Source organism: Carlito syrichta, unplaced genomic scaffold (assembly GCF_000164805.1).
Source record: "Carlito syrichta isolate Samal-C Ts95f unplaced genomic scaffold, Tarsius_syrichta-2.0.1 Scaffold289477, whole genome shotgun sequence".
NCBI lineage: Eukaryota > Metazoa > Chordata > Mammalia > Primates > Tarsiidae > Carlito > Carlito syrichta.
This window is the reverse complement of record NW_007233573.1, coordinates 16,691-26,392: the sequence shown is the minus strand read 5'-3', so window position 1 is coordinate 26,392 and position 9,702 is coordinate 16,691. Positions and strand designations below refer to the sequence as shown.

At 46.6% G+C, this 9,702-nt stretch overlaps 1 pseudogene; it reads left to right on the top strand.

Annotated features, from left to right (window-relative positions):
* Positions 1–5,208: 5,208 nt before the first annotated feature.
* The window catches only part of LOC103256440, a 16,433-nt pseudogene continuing 11,939 nt past the window's right edge, over positions 5,209–9,702 (top strand).

The following is a 9,702-nucleotide window of genomic DNA, read 5'->3' as shown; positions in this document are numbered from 1 at the left end:
AAATTATGTAAACTGTGACAGTTAAAGTCAAAAAAACAGCCAAGGCACTCTTAAACATGAAACAGATAGAGGGCATTTAAGGCAGTTATCAAGACTTAAACTATAGCAATTGTGAGAGTAGGCTCTACATGTGTGGGCAGAAAAATAGATACATGGAGCAAAACAGAGTCAAAAATAGATTATAAAGTATGGTTGCCTTAAAAGTGAGGGAGACATTGGATAGAATTGGAAAAATCATGAACATGAATCAATGGTGTGGGGACAAAGATGGAGAAAACAACCAAATAAAAGACAAGTGTAACCCATTAACATTTATTATAATTACTCTTTATAGATGATTTGTTTCATCTTTTTACATATTTTGTATGCTTTACCCAATTTATTTTATTTTTCCTCTTGCACTTCTTTCCACTGAAAAGGGAGAAAAAATTCATTTGCTAATAGTAATGCATCAGTCATCATGGAATAATAAGCATTCTTAAATGATATGAAGCCTATGGAGAAGCACATAAAAATATGCATGCCATTTACACCATGACCACAGTCATATTGATGTTTTATAAGGCCAAGTTTTTAGTGCTGAAGCATTAGAATAATAATAGGTAGAGAAAGGAATTTTAGGCCTTGTTTTTACTACAACTAGTAGATGTGAAGATTGTTTGTGATGTGCAAGAACCATCTCTTCACGTTCTTTACTAAACAAATATGTAGCTCCTGGCAAATTTTATTTCTTCCCCTATGAGAAAAAAGGTAACACAAGGGCTATAATCCTCACAGAGCCTTTACTCTTTTTTTTTTTTTTTGAGTTGGCGTATTACTCTGTCACCCAGACTGGAGTGCAGTGGCACGCTCCCGGCCACTGCAGCCTCAACCTGCTGGGCTCCGGTGATCCTTCTGCCTCAGCCTTCCAAGTACCTGGAACTACAGGTGTGCACTACCATGCCCGGCTAAAAACCTTGACTCTTGGAAAAACTTTTTGGCTTGTTTTTATGCCTCCTAGCTCTTTAATGGAATTTATTTCATGCTGGTTACCTCATCACCATGACACTCATCATTCGTGGACAGCAGAGTAAAACCTCATCTCTACAAAAATAAATAAATAAATAACTTACCCAGGCATGGTGGCACACAGCTGTGACCACAACTCCCAGAGACTTTCCCAGTGCTTAGTATGGTACTTCAGCTATGATGACCTCATATGTAAGTCTTGCCCAGAGTATGCAGGATAATGAGAAGAGTAATTTGTTTTTGTTTGGAATTTTATAGCATAAAGATAGGATAAAACCTCTTCTCACCATGTTGTCTTTTGACATATTAAGGCTATAATCTCTTTATAGAATATATATTTCAGTGTTGGCCTTTACACATCAGCACCACCAAGAAACACAGATGAGGGCTCTGTGAGCAGCATTAGAAAAACAGTCTCATTGTGAAAAGAATATCCATGCTGAGCATGGAGGCTCATTTCTGTAATTCCAGCATTTTTGGAGGCCAAAGTGGGCAGATTGCTTGAGCCCAGGAGTTCGAGACCAGTCTGGACAACATAGCAAAACCTTATCTCTATAAAAATCAATAAATAAATTAACTTGCCCAGGCATGGTGGCACATACCTGTAGTCCCAGCTACTCAGGATGCTGAGATGGAAGGATAACCTGAGACCAGGAGATCAAGGCTGCCATCTGTTATGATCATTGTGATCATACCACTGCACTCCATCCTGGGTGACAGAGTGAGACCCCCAATTCAAAAATAAAAATAAAAATCCACTCCTCATCTGGTAGAGCCAAAGACAAAACCAGAAAACCAGAAATGTGATACATCCAGTGGAGGCAAAAGAGTACATGCGCTAGAAAGATCCAATGAGATTGCAGGGAAATCATGTCAAAAATACTTGGAGGAGAGAGGCATGGCTCCCTTTGGAGGAGTTACTGATAAGTGGTGCAGAGCTGGCAGCCCTGCTGTTGATGACCATACCGAAGGCCAGCGTCAGGAGGTGCACAATCAAAAGAATTCTTGTCACCATCCATGGCCACACTGCAGACTGTCAACCACAGGTGACACTGGCAAATGAACACAGATTCACACAAATTCATACCCAAGGTGGTTGTTGATCCATCTGTGTGCCAGAGCGCTGAACTCAATGTGAGCCCACGTCAAGTGACTCCCATATCAGTGCCAAATCCCAGTTGCTCCCATGGAAAAAATTGCATGCCAATGAGGAACAGGTGTGAAGCTCAGAGCTATCCGGGACTTCTGGTCAACCCCGTGTGTGGGTTTAAGTGTCAAAATTCCCTAAAAGGGAGATACAGAGAGTAAAGTTGACTGGCAGATAGGTATCAGAGGAGAGATTGAAATGTTTTTGGTAGGTCTTTTCCTAGCTTTATTGAGAAGCAAAATTGAGTAGAAGTGGAGAAGTCTGTGGGCACCTCCCTAAGACCCCTAAAGCACCCCTTCTGAGCCCTAACAGTACCTCCTATATCTGGAAGATGGCACAGATAAGTGAGGGAAAGGCAGAGGGGACAGAAAAGGATCTGCCTCCTTCAGCGACCACCCCAGGACACCTTGACCTCCTGGGCTGCCAAGGGCGCTGTCTCAGTGCAGACCATACACTCCTGGAGCAGAGTCTAAAGCTTGAGCACCTTGCCAGGTCCCACAGAGAGATCTGGAAGGATTACTGGTTGTAAAAATAAGGGTAATAAACCACACAAGTGAAGAAAATAAGCATGTAAATAGCTATATGTACATAAACAGCTATATTCTAAGATGAAAAATTATTCCTGCTAGAGTTTATACAAATATGACAAATGGAAGCATATATATTTATTCACACTCCACCCCATCTTTGAGAAAATGTTGCAGACTATACCCACTGTTCTGTGTCTTACTCTCTTAGTATCATATTTTGCCTTGCTGCACATTTGTGTGTTCACAGAGAAAGTAAGATGCATTTTAAACAATCTTCCTCCTTGATTTTACAGTTGGTTAAATTTGAAGTCCTCTGCCTTAGACTACCTACTTTCTGATGTTCTGTAAAGCAAAGATCCCCAGTACTTGGGCTGCAGACCAGTACCCATCCATAGACTGTTAAAAACCAGGTCACACAGCAAGAGATGAGTGGCAGGCGAACAGAGCTCTGCCTCTCATCAGACCAGCCATGGCATTAGATTCTCATAGGAGCGCAAACCCTATTGTTAACTGCACATGCGAGGGATCTAGGTTACCCACCCCTTATGATAATCTAATGCCTGATGACCCCTCCCCTCCACTTTACCATCCATAGAAAAATTGTCTTCCACAAAAGAACCACTGCTGTAAAGGAACAGGCCATGGGTCTCTCTCTCTCTCTGTGTGTGTGTGTGTGTGTGTGTGTGTGTGTGTGTGTGTGTGTAGCTGGGGACTTTCAACCAGAGACTGTCAGGGATGCAATATGTAGGTGGGATGTGCCTACCCTCTTCTTCTCCCTCACCACCACTATCATCTCCAACTCATTGTCCAGGGGATTCAGATGACTGTCCCTAGAGCTCTCAGTAGGTTGGAATGTGCCTCCAGAATCTCCTCCCCCTCTGTAGGGATAGAACCCACCTGCTGGCAGATTCACCCACATTGGGATCTGGGGAAAATCCAGAGTTTGATAAGCCAGACAGGGTCCTGGAGACACAGAAGAAAGAGCCCCCCATGGCTAGAGGGGCTCAGCTTACTGTGGACCTACTGTGTGCCTGAGATGGACAGGCAGTCCAAGGCAGAAATGATGGCTGCCAACATAAGTCGCTGAACCTGTTTTAAGTCCTTTAAGTATGTTTACCATTTGTTTCTCATTTTACAGATGAAGAATCAAGTCTAGAAGATATTCAAGGGACTTTCTAAAGTCACACAGCTGGTGGAGCCAGGCCGTGTACTCAGACCACCCAGTCTCACATTGTGGTCCCCACACCACTGAGCTGCACTCTTTCACTTCTGTATATGGGCATTTCAGTACCACCCACCACACAAGATTATGGTAATAAATAAAAGAGAAAATGTGTGTAAAATACATAAGGCAGAGTAAGAGCTCAGTAGGGCTACTCATTGGTTTTGCTATTGCTACTGCTGCTGTGTAGGCTAGATATGGGGTTGAAGTTGGAACCTGCAGTGGACAGAGACATGACATTGCACTGTCTAGGAAGACGGTGTTAAAGGTCCAGCCTGTCCTCACCATCTACTTGATTTGGCTATTGACAAGGAATAGGTGAGTACCCTTCTGGGCACAGGGAACCTTACCTGAGTCAAGAGAGTTTTCAATGGAGAAACAGCAACAGTAGCCATTGACAAGTTGCCAGGTATTGGGCATGGTTCACAGGTAAATTCTTGGGAAAGACAGCTGTCCTGGCTGGTGGGGAAGCTAGGCTGGTGGGGATTGGCTGGCCCAACACAGCCCAGCCTTTCACAGCCTTCCCTAGATCAGGAGTCAAGGGCAAAGATCTCCCAGCCGAAGCGGGGAGGACACTGTGTGGGAAAAGCTACTCCTGGAGAAGGTGCCAGGCAGAGGGTGGCAGGGCTGGAGGGGCCTGGTCTGGGATGGGGAAGGGTGCTGCCCAAGGTGCCGATGGTGCCTGGCTCCTGGACTGAGGGACTGTGGTTTCCCGGTAACTGAGGCCCCAGGCAATCTCCTCCCAGCAATTCAGGCAGGGCCTTCCTGGAGTCTATTTAGCCCCTCTCTCTCTTTTCCTTTCTGGTTCTTCAGGGGTTGCCGGAGGCCAGTTGTCTGCTGAGCTTGGTTCTCTCTTTTTTTGTGCTTTTTCATTCACACTCTGCTCTGAGGTCATAGTTTGGTTTTCCTATACACTGGAATTAAAAGAAAATAGTTTCCAAGAATGATCTCTGCCACCCAAACAGAAGGAAATTTTTCGGTCAAAATGTTCCCACATACAGTCTCCAGAGGCAGGAGTTGGGGAGGGGAGAGCAGAGCAGACCAGGGGAGGGGGATTCTGTCTGAGTTGGCTCTCAGTCTCGGGAGAGGGGTGGGTGGTTGGGAGCAGGGGCCAGGAGTGGTGGCACCCTCTGGGTTTTGGCTGAGCCTTTGTGAACTTTAGCTCTCAGCTCTTATTCACCATCCCTGAGCCCTCCCTGCCCTGCCCCCTTGCTGGCCCTGCCCCTCACCACTGTCCCTGGAGTTCCCCTGGCCTTTTCCTCGGACTCAGCAACTCACCTTCCAACCCGTTGCCCTACAGGATGTCGCAGCTGAGCCTGTCCTGGCTGGGCCTCGGGGCAGAGGCAGCGTCCCCATGGCAGCTCCTGCTGCTGGTCAGGGGATCCTGGCTCCTGGTGTACTTTCTGGCCTGGTCCCATGCCTTCTATGCCAACTGCCTCCACTTTTGGTGTTTCCTACAGCCCCCAAAACAGAACTGGCTTTGGGGTCATCTGGACCAGGTGAGTGTGGCAGCAGGATGGTTCTGGGGTATCAGGGTGGATGGACTTCCTGAGGGGTGGTAATGTGGATCAAGGAGCGGGGATGTGGGTAGGCTGCAACCTGGGGCATCAGAGAAGCTGGGAGGAGGCCCACTCGTTCTTCTACTCACTCACTCCTCCATTCTCTCACTCGTTCTTCTACTCACTCACTCATTCTTCTAGTCATTTGCTCGTTTTTCTACTCATTCACTCCTCTACTCACTCATCCCTCTACTCACTCACTCATTCCTCTACTCACTCACTCATTCTACTCACTCACTCCTCTACTCACTCACTCATTCACTCATTCTTCTACTCGCTCATTTCTCTACTCACTCACCCATTCCTCTACTCACTCACTCCTTTTCTCACTCGCTCCTCTCCTCACTCACTCATTTTTCTACTCACTCACTCATTCCTCTACTCACTCACTCCTTTACTCCCTTGTTCTTCACTCACTCATTCCTCTACTCACTCACTCTTCTACTCCCTCACTCACTCCTTTACTCACTCACTCATTCTTCTGTTCACTCACTTATTCCTCTACTCACTTACTCCTCTGCTCACTGACTAATTCTTCTACTTGCTCGCTCTTCTACTCACTCACACATCACTCTATTCACTCACTCCTTTACTCACTCATTCTTCTACTCGCTCACTCCTCTACTCACTCACTCACTCCTCCATTAACTCGCTCACTCCTCTACTCACTTACTCTACTCACTCACTCATTCTTCTACTCACTCATTCTTCTACTCACTCCTCTACTCACTCACTCCTTTATTCACTCACTCATTCTACTTACCCATTCTTCTGATCACTCACTCATTCTTCTACTCACTCACTCACTTCTCTACTCACTCACTTGTTTTTCTCTTCACTCACTCATTCCTTTACTCACTCCTCTACTCACTCATTCACTCCTCTACTCACTCACTCACTCCTATACTCACGCTCTAATTCCTCTACTCATTCACGCATTCTTCTACTCACTCACTCATTCCTCTACTCACTCATTCTTCTACCCACTCCTCTACTCACTCACTCCTTTACTCACTCACTCATTCTACTTACCCATTCTTCTGATCACTCACTCATTCTTCTATTCACTTACTCCTCTACTCACTCACTCCTCTACTCACTCACTTGTTTTTCTCTTCACTCACTCATTCCTTTACTCACTCCTCTACTCACTCACTCACTCCTCTACTCACACTCACTCCTCTACTTGCTCGCACATTCTTCTACTCACTCACTCTTCTACCCACTCACTTCTCTACTCACTCACACCTCTCCTGTTCCATCCCAAGTCATCCTCCCTTTATTGTCCTCAAGCCTGGGCCTTTTGAATAATTTTTTCTCCTGTCCTCTGCATTAGTGCACCTCTGAGAAGTATCTAGAATGAGCTACACAGAGTGGGGGCTTTCTGGCCTTTCCACCTTCTTCACTGCTGGATTTGAGGCCCTCTGAACCCACTGTCTAGGGTCTGCTTTTTGCCTGGCCCATTTTCTGTTGTGGAGCCCCAGCTGGGCCTGAAGACCATTCTGGACAGTCTCCCACTGACTGCCTTTTCAGGGGCATCTGTCTCTTCCTCGATAAATTGTTACCCCTAGGATGCCCTAATTTTTAAGATGTCCATTTTGCCCAACCTAGATAAAAGTTGGCCACTCACTTGCCCTTTCAAAGCCTTTCTTCTCCCTCTCCCAGACCTTGCTCTCAGAGTTAGACCTGCTCTCCCCGTGGGTGGCATGATTTTGATCTGTTCATGTGAAAACGGCAGAATTGAGGGGCGTGTCCACAGGTGTGGTGGGCAGGTGCACAGGATTCATTAGCACAGAACCTGGTGTGCAGAAGATGCTCACAAGTGGGAGCTGCCATCTGCAGGGACAATTAGAGTCACCTCTGCTCCTGGAGGCTTTTGAGAATAGTAGGTCCCCAGTGTGCAGACCCTTGTGCCTGGGAGAAACCAGAACTTGTGAGGACCAGCAAGGAAAGGAAAGGATGTGGGAACTAGTGTTGGGCACAAGTCCTAGGGAACAGTGCTGTCCACAACTCACCCTTGGAGGAGCTCCTCCTATGGACATCCCAGGGTTAGAACTGCTCCCAGGACAATAAAATTCATCCTCTTGTGCTAAGATGGGCTCATTGTTTGTGAGCAGACAGTGTGTCTTCCCCCTATGGTTTGAAATTTTCTCTTGTCACTTGGAGATGATCTCAAGAGAGAAGGATCAGACAGCAGCAGAGATTTTCTCCATCTTTGTAGAATCCAGACACACTGTTCACTGCAGAGGCTGCATTATCTCTGGAGACACAGCCTGGAACTTCCCGTGGCTCCTCCTGGGGAGTTATAGTAGGGTCCTCCTTTGAAACAGAATCAATAGGATATGATTCTTACCTCTTCTGTAGAGAGAGAGAGGGAGAGAGAGAGAGAGAGAGAAGAGAAGAGAAGAGGATAACTTCTGTGACTATGGAGACTGAGAAATTCCCTTACATGTCATCTGCAAGCTAGAGAATCAGGGACATGGGGGGTGTAAATCAGTCTGAATCCTCAAAGCCCCGAGAACCTGGAGTTGTGATGTCCTAGGTCAGAAGAAGATGGATGTCCCAACTCCAGAAGAGATTGCAAATCTGACCTTCTTCCAACTTTTACTTCTATTTGGGCCATCAATGGATTGGATGACACTGGACATCACTGGGAAGGGTGGATCTTCCTTCCTAAGTTTACTGATTCAAAAGCTAATCTCATCTGGGAACACCATCACAGACACTCCAAGAAATAATGTTGGATCAGCTATCTGGGCATCCCTTTGCTGAGTCAAGTGAATACCTAAAATTAACCATCACAGGAGATGATGGCCCCTGTCTTGCTTTCAAATCACACCCACTGAGGAGGGCATGAGGCTCCTGATTCAGGTTATGACTACCTGTCGCCAGGGCTTTAAGATCTGACTAGATCCCACCTTCCCCATCATCATTTTATGCCACCCTGACATCATCTGACCTGTCACCAGTGCCTCAGGTACCTACACAGAGCTTGTGGTGGTGGGTGCCATGGTACTTCAAGGGCTTCTATCCCTGACTCCTCTAAGCTTCTGTGTGCTCCTTGCCATACCCCAGACCCTTGTTATCCCTTCTCTTTCAGCTATCTTCCTCTGTCTTTCATGTATTCACCAATCCCCATCTTGGTGTTTCCTTCCTCCACTGCCATCTGTCCCCCTCTTCTGCTGTTCTGGGTACCCTTGGGGTACCATGAGACCTAAATTCAGAGCCCAGTCCTGGAGAAACCCACAAGTTTGAGGAAATGAGTCTGGACAGCGACACCCCCAACTTTGTTGGGTCAGAAATAGGCCAGAAGAAGATGGTTGTGACAGCCCAGATGAGAGCAAGTCTTGCTGTGGCAGGCTGGAAGACTTCCTCAAGGAAGAATTGCTAGAGCTGGGCCTGGAAAAATGGAAGGTAACTTTCTAAAGCAGAGGGCAGGGTGATGCAGTAGGTGTCATTAGTATTCCAGGCTCCCTGCCAAAGCTAGCATGAGCCTTGGCCATGCCCAAGCCCAAAGCAATGAGAAAGACTTGTTGCTGGTGGAGGATCTTGGCTGTTATTTCAGGGATGTTCACCTCTGATGAGTTTGTTCCTTCTAACCCATCTTGCAGTTGGTCCACCATATGTTCATTTCCCTCCTGCTCCAGGCCCCAGGAATCTCCCCTAGAAAAACCCAGCCAGCCTGCTACCCTTCCCTTTCCTTCTGTCCTTCCCAACCTTGGACAGGCCAGGCTGTGGAGGGGAAGAGGCAAAATCCCACAGAGACTACGGCTGTGACACTAAAATGCTGAGTAGCTCTGGGCAGGTCCCAGCTTTCTCTAGCTTTTTCAGTTGTAAGTGATAGAAATTCAACCCCATTCAGCTAAACAAAGAAAGGGAACTTACTGGTGGTAAAATTCAGGGAAAGTAGCCTTTAGGCACAGCTGGAGTTAGGTCTCTAACATGGTGGCCAAGTATCTGTTTCTGTCTCCTGGTTTTTACTTTTTTCTGTGTCACTTTTCCTTTTTAGGCAGTTCTTTCCTTACAGGGTCTATGATGAGTCCCAGAAGCTCAGTTTCCATCACAAAGTCTGCCCTTTTGCTAGAGCCCAATAAATGGCCCAAGGTTTATATGTTATACCTGGTTGTGTCTATGTGCTTACACTTGGGATCACATGGATGTGTGCTCCTGGGGCTCCTCTGTGGCCAAGAACATTTTGGGCATGTGGGAAAAGTTTAGTTCTTGTTGGAATTGCAG